The sequence below is a fragment of the Somniosus microcephalus genome, chromosome 1 (assembly GCF_052327205.1).
Source record: "Somniosus microcephalus isolate GS21.2 chromosome 1, FLI_Smic_1.0, whole genome shotgun sequence".
Taxonomy (NCBI): domain Eukaryota; kingdom Metazoa; phylum Chordata; class Chondrichthyes; order Squaliformes; family Somniosidae; genus Somniosus; species Somniosus microcephalus.
In genome coordinates this window covers 239,098,171-239,111,132 of record NC_140987.1, presented here as the reverse complement: position 1 = coordinate 239,111,132, position 12,962 = coordinate 239,098,171, and positions in this window count along the sequence as shown.

Sequence of the window (12,962 nt, the reverse complement as noted above, 5' to 3'; positions counted from 1 at the left end):
ACAGAATCCAGACTCAGATCCAAACGGCCAGGAGCTGGGTAGTCTGAGTATCCACCATGTGAGTAAGGAAGCTGACCTACAAACTATCTGGGTCATGCTAAAAATAGCTGGAGTCCAAGTGAAAATGGAGTTGGACACTGGATCAGCTGTATCAGTCATAAATCGAGGGGATTACCATCGGCTATTCTCACACATACCCTTAAGAGATACCAAGTTCGTATTGCAGACATACACGGGGCATAAAGTATACCCCATGGGAAAAATAAGAGTCAAGGTGAGAGATAGGGGTAAAGAACACCCAAGAATGAACTTGTATGTACTACATGAGGGAGGACCACCACTTCTAGGACGGGAGTGGATCAAGAAAATAGACATGGAATGGCACTACCTACAAGCAATGACGAGTGAGGACTCGGTGCAGACAAGCAGCTCAGACTCTGAGCCGGAAGACGATAAGTCCAGCCCACGTATGAAAAACAAGGTTAACATGAACTCACTGACTAAAGTTGGAAAAACGAGGGCGTGCATAAAGACAGAGAATTCTGAGTCTGTTCAAGTCACAGACATATGCATTACGGAGGAACACCGCGCTCGAACTCAACGTTATTTCAAAGTACGACAACAATTCGAACAATTAAGTTACCGTCTCGTACAAGAGATGAAAACAATGAAAAAGTTCTATGACACCGAATGGGAGAGTCTGGAAAGACAACAGAACCTGCTGGCTCAAGCAGAGAGCGACCATAGAGCCATCGTGACCAATTACCGATCACACCTCCCTTATGATGTTCAGGAGTTAGAATATTTGCATGATCTAGAGATACAGCATAAAGGCAAACCACGCTACACTGAGGATTTTGTTCTGCAATTGGAGATGGAGCTAGTGCAGGCAAGGTTAAGAGAAGCTGAATCGCAGTGTGCACTTAAAGAGATGCAGAAAAAAATCTTGGACATGGAAAAGAGAAACGCTTCTTTACCTGATGTGAATAATGTGGCTATGTTGCAAGAGGAGCTTATCACTCAGTTAAATGAAAATAAAGGGAAAATGACTGAGATAGACTGCAAGAATAAAGAAGATTTGATGGCAGTGAGACTTCAAGAGGCAGATAGCATAGCAGCCTTGGCTGAACTCCAACAGGAAATTGCGAAAGAAGCAAATGAAGAGGAATCTTCAGGAAGCCAGGATTTTATTCCAGTTCTTCTCTATGACTCCTTACAAGCAGAGTGTGAGAAGTGGAAAGAACAGTATGAACAGGCCCAGGCTACAATTCTGGAGGGGATTAACTCGGCAACCTCCGAAAAGCTAGTTTCAGTAGAAGCATATGAACAACTAAAGGTTGAACATGAGCAAGAAGTCCAAAGGCTGCAGGAAATTCTTGATGAGCTCAAGGCCAAGACAGAATCATCGGTAGAAGTTCCATCCATAGATGAGAATTTAGCGGTGAAAGACATGGCAGAACATGAAAGACAAGATGTCCAAGAACTCATAAAAATATTGGAGGAAACCCAAGACAAATATGAGGCGGCAATGACTGAGGTTCAACGACTTGAAGAGCAGAGTCAACTGGGAATCCTTTCAGTGGAAGGGAAGGAAACTGTAAGAAACACAGAGACTGTAAGAATGGGCTCTGAACATGAGCTTGGGAGCATCAAGGCGCAACTTCTTCGAGCGCTTGAAACCAAAGTACAAGAGGAAAGGAAGGTGAAAGCATTGGAGGGAAAGGTGGATGAAATGGTGAAGACTCTGATCCACAGAGTCCCCGCGGAAGAGTTAACGGTCAGCCAACTCCTTCACATGCTGAGAGACAAGACTCCACAATGGGAACACGAGCTTCAATCTGCAAAGGGAAGGAATTCGGAGCTCCCAAAAGTTACAGAAATAACTGAGGTGGCAACACAGATTTTGTGTTACAGTTTACTCTATGAAGAGTTCGTTGAATCACGTCAATGTGAACAGAAGAATGTTGAAACAGCTGCTTCAGTAGAAGGATTAAATAGCCTGATACCGCAATCCCCGGTGGAAGGGAAGGTATTGAACTCACAAATGAGGTCAGTAGTGAAGGAATAGCAGACAACCCAGGAAGAGCGGGATGAATATGAATGCATGAAGAAGTCTTTTCAAGAAAGATGTCTAGGGAAGGAACCACCGTCAGCTAACGTCCAGACGGGTGAGGAGGAAGAAGAAGGCTCTCTCACTGGCCTAACTCAGGACGAACCCGAATATTACCATGACCTGTTGAGTGACACTGAATATTACGAGGATGTGGTCTGCCCAGCTTGTGATGAAAACTCCCAAAGTGCTGAAATCCGGAGGAAGCACTTAAGGTCTAAGGAACATAGAGAGTTGGTGGCGCTACAGCTGGCAGCCGAGAAAGGAGCTCCGAGAGTTTCAAAAAGGCAGAAAAGAAAAAGAAGAAGCAGAAGACAATAACTGTCTAAAATATTAGCACTTCTACCATCTCAGGCGGAACACTACGAAAGGAGCTAAATTAGTTGAAAAACTGGAAAATGTCAAGACAGCCAGTTGGTTGTAAAAGTCCGCACTGCTGGTTCAACAGGACGAAAGTTCAAGCTGTTACGTCAAGAAAAAGGCTATGGAGGAGTCACGCTAGCCAGGTGAACCGGCTACACCAAAGAAATGTTGTTCGGAACGAGTCAAGATCAGAGACTGAATCTATGAACTGTTTCCGCAGAGACTGAACCTGTGAACTGTTCCCACCGAGATTATATCTGTAAATTGTTTTATATGACATTGACTCCACCGAGATTATATCTGTAATTTGTTTATAGGAAGTTGAAGATATGTATGTTTAACGGAGACTCTGTAAGTAATAAGCTAAAAAGGGAGGATTGTAGTGTATGTACCCGTCTACCTTTAAGGGAACTATTGAATGTAACCGTTCACCTTTAAGAGAACTACTTTAGGTGTGGCACTATTTGTTTGGCTTCTGTATACTGTAATACCGATAGTGACCACACCAGTATATAAGTGTTGTGGCAGGATTGCTGGGGCAGATTCGCCCAGACCTTCGAATAGTAAAGACCTGTTTGTTTGTTACTTCTGAAGTCTGTGTATTTATTAACTGCACAACCCACAGACTTTACAATAAAGCCTCGGTGAGCGCTCGTCATGGCTGAAATCCACTAAGTCTGTTGTGGATTTGGGTTCATGGAACAGATAAACACCTCGAGAATGGGACGTTGAGGCACGGAAATGCTAGGCCCGGAATGTCCTTTCTCTCCGGCCTGGATCATCGGTTTTCCTGAGGGTGTCTTCTTCTTCGGCCTGGGTCGTCGACCATCTCCCGACAACGGCACCCGGGCCACCCTCGTCATCTTCTCGTCGCGGCCGAGCCTTGTCTGGCTGAACACCGACCACGTTGCCCTTTCTGAAATGTCCGTCCGAAACGTCCTGATCGAATTCCGAAGCTACCGAGGTAGAAGAGGCGCTGATGGACTTTTCAAAATCCATAGTTATACCCTTTTGGGCCAGCCTTATCTCCCGCCAGATCATAGTCCAGTCTTTGTAATAATTTTGGCGGGCAGAAATCTCTGCAGGGGCGCTTTGTCTTGTAACGGGAGCCGGTGATAGCTTTAACTGGCCTTCCTGGCCGATAATGTCTTTTACTTTGTCACCGTAACTCGGTTCGCATATTGATCGGTCTGGAGATTTCCCTTGATGGCTGTTAAATGGTTTTCCCTTTGTACATTAAATGGGTTTAAGTGTTCATGCATTGTCCGCCCATATCTTGATGGGCCCCATCCTGTTTGCCTGAAACTGTCTTGTACTTAGAATCCAATTGAATATGTATGCCCATTTCCCTGAGTTTTGGTTTCCCGATACTGGCTTACGCGGGCTCACTGCTCTCAATCCATAAGCCTGTCTAGCTTGCAGTAACAGAAATCAAATGGTCCAAGAAACTGATCACGAGGTCCGGCGGCCATTTTGTGTGCCCCCTTTTATCAAAGGTTTTGTCTGTACAAGCTTCCTTTTGGTCAATAAAGCTGTGTTATTAATCCTGTTGTCTCGTGTGATTATATAATGAAAAAATTTCGAATCTTACAAGACTGAACGCAGGCAGCCCAGGAGACTGAACGGAGACAGCCCAGGAGACTGACCGAAGACAGTCCAGGAGACTGACAGCAGAGAGTCCAGGAGACTGACCGGAGCGAGTCCAGGAGACTGGCCAGAAAGATTCCAGCAGACTGACCGGAGACGGACCAGAAAACTGACCAAAGTCGGTCCAGGAAACTGACCGCAGACTAACCGGAGACTGACCACAGGCAGTCCAGGAGACTGACCGGAGAGAGCCCAGGAGACTGACTGGATACGGTGCAGAAAGATGACCGGAGACGGTCCAGGAAGCTGACCGCAGACTAACCGGAGACTGAACGCAGACAGTCCGGGAGACTGACCGGAGACAGTCCAGGAGACTGTCTGCAGACGGTCCAGGAGACTGGCCGGAGACGGTCCAGGAGACTGACAGGAGACAGTCCAGGAGACTGATCGCAGACATTCCAGGAGATGAACCACCGACATTCCAAAAGACTGACTGTAGGCAGCAAAGGCGACTGACCGCAGACAGTCCAGGAGACGGACCGGAGAGAGTTCAGGAGATTGTCTGCAGACGGTCCAGGAGACTGACCGATGACATTCCAGGAGACTGACCAGAGACTGTCCAGGAGACTGACAGGAGACTGACAGGAGACGGTCCAGGAGACTGACCGCAGACTAACCGGAGACTGATCTCAGACAGACCAGGAGACTGACCGGAGACAGTCCAGGAGACTGACCGGAGAGAGTCCTGGAGACTGACCGGAGAGAGTCCAGTAGACTGACTGGAGACGGTCCAGGAGACTGACCGGAGACAGTCCAAGAGACTAACCAGAAACAGTCCAGGTGATTGACCAGAGACGGTCCAGGATACTGACCGGAGATGGTCCAGGAGACTAACCGGAGATGGTTCAGCAAACTGACCAGAGACGGTCCAGGAGACTGACCGGAGATGGTCCAGGAGACTGACTGGAAATGGTCCAGGAGTCTGACCGGAGAGAGTCCAGGAGACTGACCAGAGATAGTCCTGGAGACTGACCGGAGACAGTTCAGGAGACTGACCGGAGACAGTCCATGAGACTGACCATAGAGAGTACAGAAGACTGAGCGGAGACGGTCCAGGAGACAGACAGGAGAGGGTCCACGAGACTGACCGGAGACGGTCCAGGAGACTGACCGGAGACAGCAGACTGACCGCAGGCAGCCCAGGAGACTGAACGGAGACAGCCCAGGAGACTGACCGGAGACAGTCCAGGAGACTGACTGCAGAGAGTCCAGGAGACTGACCGGAGCGCGACCAGGAGACTGACCAGAAAGAGTCCAGCAGACTGACAGGAGACAGTCGAGGAGACTGACCGCAGACCAACCAGAGACTGACCGCAGACAGACCAGGAGACTGACCGGAGACAGGAGACTGACCGCAGGCATCCCAAGAGATTGAACGGAGACAGTCCAGGAGACAGACAGGAACAGTCCAGGAGACTGACCGCAGACAGTCCAGGAGACTGATCGAAGACAATCCAGGTGAGTGATCGGAGATAGTCCAGGAGACTGACCGCAGGCAGCCCAGGAGACTGAATGGAGAGAGTCCAGGAGACTGACCGAAGACTGTCCAGGAGACTGACTGGATTCAGTCCAGGAGACTGACCAGAGACGGTCCAGGAGACTGACCGGGGACGGTCCAGGAGACTGACTGGAAACAGTCCGGGAAACTGACCGCAGACTAACCAGAGACTGACCGCAGACAGTCCAGGTGACTGACCGGAGTGAGTCCCGGAGACTGACTGGAGAGAGTCCAGGAGACTGACCGGAGAGAGTCCAGGAGACTGACTGGATACGGTGCAGAAAAAAGACCGGAGACGGTCCAGGAAGCTAACCGCAGAATAACCGGAGACTGAGTGCAGACAGTCCAGGAGACTGACCGGAGACTGTCCAGGAGACTGTCTGCAGACGGTCCAGGAGGCTGACCGGAGACAGGTCAGGAGACTGACCAGAGATGGTCCAGGAGACTGACAGGAGACAGTCCAGGAGACTGACCGGAGTCAGGAGACTGACCGCAGGCAGCCCATGAGACTGAACGGGGACAGTCCAGGAGACTGACCGGAGACAGGTCAGGAGACTGACCGGAGACAGTCCAGGAGACTGACCGCAGACATTCCAGGAGACAAACCACCGACATTCCAAAAGACTGACTGTAGACAGCAAAGGCGACTGACCGCAGACAGTCAAGGAGACTGACCGGAGAGAGTTCAGGAGATTTTCTGCAGACGGTCCAGGAGACTGGCCGATGACATTCCAGGAGACTGACCAGAGAATGTCCAGGAGACTGACAGGAGACTGACAGGAGACGGTCCAGGAGACTGACCGCAGACTAACCGGAGACTGACCGCAGACAGACCAGGAGACTGACCGGAGACAGGAGACTGACCGCAGGCAGCCCAAGAGATTGAACGGAGACAGTCCAGGAGAATGACAGGAACAGTCCAGGAGACTGACCGCAGACAGTCCAGGAGACTGACCGGAGACAGGAGACTGGCCGCAGGCAGCCCAAGAGATTGAACGGAGACAGTCCAGGAGAATGACAGGAACAGTCCAGGAGACTGACCGCAGACAGTCCAGGAGACTGACCGCAGACGGTCCAGGAGACTGACCGCAGATGGTCCAGGAGACTGACCGCAGACAATCCAGGTGAGTGACTGGAGAGAGTCCAGGAGACTGACCGCAGACAGTTCAGGAGAGTGACCGGAGACAGTCCATGAGATTGACCGTATAGAGTCCAGAAGACTGAGCGTAGACGGTCCAGGAGACAGACAGGAGACGGTCCAGGAGACAGACAGGAGAGGGTCCAGGAGACTGACCGGAGGCAGTTCAGGAGACTGACCGCAGACAGTCCAGGAGACTGACCAGAGACAGGAGACTGACCGCAGCCAGCCCAGGAGACTGAACGGAGAGAGTCCAGAAGACTGACCGGAGACAGTCCAGGAGACTGACTGGAGACAGTCCAGGAAACTGACCGCAGACTAACCAGAGACTGACCGCAGACAGTCCAGTTGACTGACTGGAGTCAGTCCAGGAGACTAACCAGAGACGGTCCAGGAGACTGACAGGAGGCGGTCCAGGAGACTGACCGGGGACGGTCCAGGAGACTGACTGGAGACAGTCCAGGAAACTGAGCGGAGATGGTTCAGGAGACTGGCTGGAGACGGTACAGGAGACTGACCGGAGAGTGTACAGGAGACTGAACGCAGACAGTCCAGGAGACTGACTGGCGACAGTAGAATGACTGCAGGCAGCCCAGGAGTCTGAATGGAGATAGTCCAGGAGACTGACCGGAGACAGGACAGGAGACTGACCGCAGACGGTCCAGGAGACTGACCGCAGACAGTTCAGGAGACTGACCGCAGACATTCCAGGAGACGAACCACCGACATTCCAAAAGGCTGACTGTAGACAGCAAAGGCGACTGACCGCAGACAGTCCAGGAGACTCACCGGAGAGAGTTCAGGAGATTGTCTGCAGACGGTCCAGGAGACTGACCGATGACATTCCAGGAGACTGACCAGAGACTGTCCAGGAGACTGACAGGAGACTGACAGGAGACGGTCCAGGAGACTGACCGCAGACTAACCGGAGACTGATCTCAGACAGACCAGGAGACTGACCGGAGACAGGAGACTGACCGCAGGCAGCCCAAGAGACTGAACGGAGACAGTCCAGGAGAATGACGGGAACAGTCCAGGAGACTGACCGCAGACTAACCAGAGACTGACCGCAGACAGTCCAGTTGACTGACTGGAGTCAGTCCAGGAGACTAACCAGAGACGGTCCAGGAGACTGACAGGAGGCGGTCCAGGAGACTGACCGGGGACGGTCCAGGAGACTGACTGGAGACAGTCCAGGAAACTGAGCGGAGATGGTTCAGGAGACTGGCTGGAGACGGTACAGGAGACTGACCGGAGAGTGTACAGGAGACTGAACGCAGACAGTCCAGGAGACTGACTGGCGACAGTAGAATGACCGCAGGCAGCCCAGGAGTCTGAATGGAGATAGTCCAGGAGACTGACCGGAGACAGGACAGGAGACTGACCGGAGACGGTCCAGGAGACTGACAGGAGACGGTCCAGGAGTCAAACCGTAGACTAACCAGAGACTGACCGCAGACAGTCCAGGAGACTGACAGCAGATAGTCTAGAAGGCTGACCGGAGCGAGTCCAGGAGACTGACTGGAAAGAGTCCAGGTGACTGATCGGAGACGGTCCAGAAAAATGACCGGGGACGGCCCAGGAAACTGACCGCAGACTAACCGGAGACGGACTGCAGACAGTTCAGGAGACTGACCGGAGACAGTCCAGGAGATTGTCTGCAGACGGTCCAGGAGACTGACCGGAGACAGTCCAGTTGACTGACCAGACACAGTCCAGGAGACTGACAGGAGACGGTCCAGGAGACTGACAACAGACTAACCGGAGACTGACCTCAGACAGACCAGGAGACTAACCGGAGACAGGAGACTGACCACAGGCAAACCAAGAGACTGAACGGAGACAGTCCAGGAGACTGACTGGAAACAGTCCAGGAGACTGACCGCAGACAGTCCAGGAGACTCACCACCGACAATCCAGGAGACTGAAGGCAGAAAGCAAAGGGGACTGACCGCAGACGGCCCAGGAGACTGACCGCAGACAATCCAGGTGAGTGACTGGAGAGAGTCCAGGAGACTGACAGGAGACTGACAGGAGACGGTCCAGGAGGCTGACAACAGACTAACCGGAGACTGACCTCAGACAGACCAGGAGACTAACCGGAGACAGGAGACTGACCACAGGCAAACCAAGAGACTGAACGGAGACAGTCCAGGAGACTCACCACCGACAATCCAGGGGACTGAAGGCAGAAAGCAAAGGGGACTGACCGCAGACAGCCCAGGAGACTGACCGCAGACAATCCAGGTGAGTGACCGGAGGGAGCACAGGAGATTGACCGCAGACAGTTCAGGAGACTGACCGCAGACAGTCCAGGAGACTGATCGGAGACAGGAGACTGACCGCAGGCAGCCCAGGAGACTGAACGGAGACAGTCCAGGAGACTGACCGGAGACAGTCCAGGAGACTGGCTGGCGACGGTCCAGAAAACTGACCGCAGCCTAACTGGAAACTGATCGCAGACAGTACAGGGGACTGACTGGAGTCAGTCCAGGAGACTGACCAGAGACGGCCCAGGAGGCTGACAGGAGACGGTCCAGGAGACTGACCACTGACAATGCAGGAGACTGACTGCAGAAAGCAAAGTGGACCGACCGCAGACATTCCAGGAGACTGACCGCAGACAATCCAGCTACGTGACTGGAGAGAGTCCAGGAGACTGACCGCAGACAGTTCAGGAGACTTACCGCAGACAGTCCAGGAGACTGACCGCAGACAGTCCTGGAGACTGACCACTGACAATGCAGGAGACTGACTGCAGAAAGCAAAGTGGACCGACCGCAGACATTCCAGGAGACTGACCGCAGACAATCCAGCTACGTGACTGGAGAGAGTCCAGGAGACTGACCGCAGACAGTTCAGGAGACTTACCGCAGACAGTCCAGGAGACTGACCGCAGGCAGTCCTGGAGACTGACCACTGACAATGCAGGAGACTGACTGCAGCTAGCTAAGTGGAACGACCGCAGACAGTTCAGGAAACTGACCGGAGTGAGTCCAGGAGACTGACTGGAGAGAGTCCAGGAGACTGCCCGGATACGGTGCAGAAAAATGACCGGCGACAGTCCAGGAAGCTGACCGCAGACTAACTGGAGACTGAGCGCAGACAGTCCAGGAGACTGTCTGCAGACGGTCCAGGAGACAGGACAGGAGACTGACAGCAGACAGTCCAGGAGACTGACCACAGACTAACCAGAGACTGACAGCAGACAGTCCAGGAGAATGACCGGAGACAGGAGACTGACCGCAAGCAGCCCAGGAGACTGAACGGAGACAGTCCAGGAGAATGACGGGAAAGAGTCCAGGGGACTGACCAGAGACGATCCAGAAAAAGGACCGGAGGCAGCCCAGGAAACTGACCGCAGACATACCGGAGACTGACTGCAGACATTCCAGGAGACTGACCGGAGTCACTCCAGGAGATTGTCTGCAGACGCTCCAGGAGACTGACCGGAGACAGTCCAGTTGACTGACCAGAGACAGTCCAGGAGACTGACAGGAGACTGACAGGAGACGGTCCAGGAGACTGACCGCAGACTAACTGGAGACTGACCACAGACAGACCAGGAAACTGACCGCAGACAGACCAGGAAGTTGACCGCAGAAAATCCAGGTGAGTGACCGGAGAGAGTCCAGGAGACTGACCGCAGACAGTCCAGGAGACTGACTGGAGTCAGTCCATGAGACGGAACAGAGATGGTCAAGGAGACTGACAGGAGACGGTCCAGAAGACTGACTGGAGACTGAGCAGAGACTGTCCAGGAGACTGACCGGAGACGGTACAGGAGACTGACCGGAGAGTGTGCAGGAGACTGACCGCAGACAGTTCAGGAGACTGACTGGAGACAGGAGACTGACCGCAGGCAGCCCAGGAGATTGAACGGAGACAGTCCAGGAGACTGACCGCAGACAGTCCAGGAGACTGACTGGAGACAGGAGACTGACCGCAGGCAGCACAGGAGGCTGAACAGAGACAGTCCAGGAGATTGTCTGCAGACGGTCCAGGAGACTGACCAGAGACAGTCAAGGAGACTGACTGGACATTGTCCGGCAGACTGACAGGAAACGGTCCAGGAGATTGACCGGAGACTGTCCAGGAGGCTGACCGGAGAGAGTCCAGGCGACTGGCCAGAGACAGTTGTGGAGGCTGGCCGGAGATGGTCCAGGAGACTGACCGGAGAGAGTCCAAGAGACTGACCGCAGACAGTCGTGGAGACTGACAGGAGACAGTCCACGAGGCTGACTGGAGAGAGTCCAGGAAACTGACCGGAGCAATTCCAGGAGACTGACCAGAGATGGTCCAGGAAACTGACCGCAGGCTAACCGGAGATTGACCGCAGACAGTCCAGTTCATTGACTGGAGTCAGTCCAGGAGACTGACCGGAGACACTCCAGGAGACTGACTGCAGACAGTCCAGTAGACTGACCGCAGACAGTCCAGGAGACTGATCGGACATTGTCCAGGAGACTGACTGGAGACGGTCCAGGATACTGACCGAAGACGGTCCAGGAGACTGACAGGAGATTGAGGAGAGACTGTCCAGGAGACTGACCGGAGATGGTACAGGAGACTGACTGCAGACGGTACAGGAGACTGACAGGAGAGTGTCCAGGAGACTGACCGGAGAGAGTCCAGGAGATTGACCGAAGGCATTCCAGGAGACTGACCGCAGGCAGTCCAGGAAACTGACCACTGACAATGCCGGAGACTGACTGCAGACTGCAAAGTGGACTGACCGCAGACAGTCCAGAGGACGGACCGCAGACAATCCAGGTGACTGACCAGAGACTGTCCAGGAGACTGACAGGAGACTGACAGGAGACGGTCCAGGAGACTGACCACAGACTAACAGGAGACTGACCGCAGACAGACCAGGAGACTGACCGGAGACAGGAGACTGACCGCAGGCAGCCCAAGAGATAGAACGGAGACAGTCCAGGAGACTGACGGGAACAGTCCAGGAGACTGACCGCAGACAGTCCAGGAGACTGAACGCAGACAGTTCAGGAGACTGAACGCAGACAGTCCAGGAGACTGATTGGAGACAGTCCAGGAAAATGACCGCAGACTAACCAGAGACTGACCGCAGACAGTCCAGGTGACTGACTGGAGACGGTCCAGGAGACTGACCGGGGACGGTCCAGGAGACTGACAGGAGATGGTCCAGGAGACTGACCAGAGAGAGTCCAGGAGACTGAGCGGGGACGGTTCAAGAGACTGGCTGGAGACGGTACAGGAGACTGACCGGAGAGTGTACAGGAGACTGAACGCAGACAGTCCAGGAGACTGACCGCAGACAATCCAGGAGACTGACTGGTGACAGTAGACTGACCGCAGACAGCCCAGGAGACTGAACGGAGACAGTCCAGGAGACTGACCGGAGACAGGAGAGGAGACTGACCGGAGACGGTCCAGGAGACTGACAGGAGACGGTCCAGGAGACAAACCGCAGACTAGCCGGAGACTGACCGCAGACAGGCCAGGAGACTGACCACAGAAATTCCAGGAGACTGACCGCAGACAGTCCAGTAGACAGACCGGAGACAGTCCAGGAGACTGACCGCAGACAGTCCAGGAGACTGACCGCAGACAGTCCAGGAGACTGACCGCAGAAAATCCATGTCCAGGCGACTGACCGGACATTGTCCAGGAGACTGACCGGAGACAGTCCAGGAGACTGACCGGAGAGAGTCCAGACTGGCCGGAGACAGTCCAGGAGACTGACTGGAGACAGTCCTGGAGACTGACAGGAGACAGTCTTGGAGACTGACCGGAGACAGTCCAGGAGACTGACCGCAGAAAATCCATGTCCAGGCGACTGACCGGACATTGTCCAGGAGACTGACCGGAGACAGTCCAGGAGACTGACCGGAGAGAGTCCAGACTGGCCGGAGACAGTCCAGGAGACTGACCGGAGAGAGTCCAGACTGGCCGGAGACAGTCCAGGAGACTGACCGGAGACAGTCCTGGAGACTGACTGGAGACAGTCCAGGAGACTGACCGGAGACGGTCCAGGAGACTGACCGGAGACAGCAGACTGAACGCAGGCAGCCCAGGAGACTGAACGGAGACAGCCCAGGAGACTGACCGGAGACAGTCCAGGAGACTGGCCAGAAAGATTCCAGCAGACTTACCGGAGACGGTCCAGAAAACTGACCAGAGTCGGTCCAGGAAACTGACCGCAGACTAACCGGAGGCTGACCGCA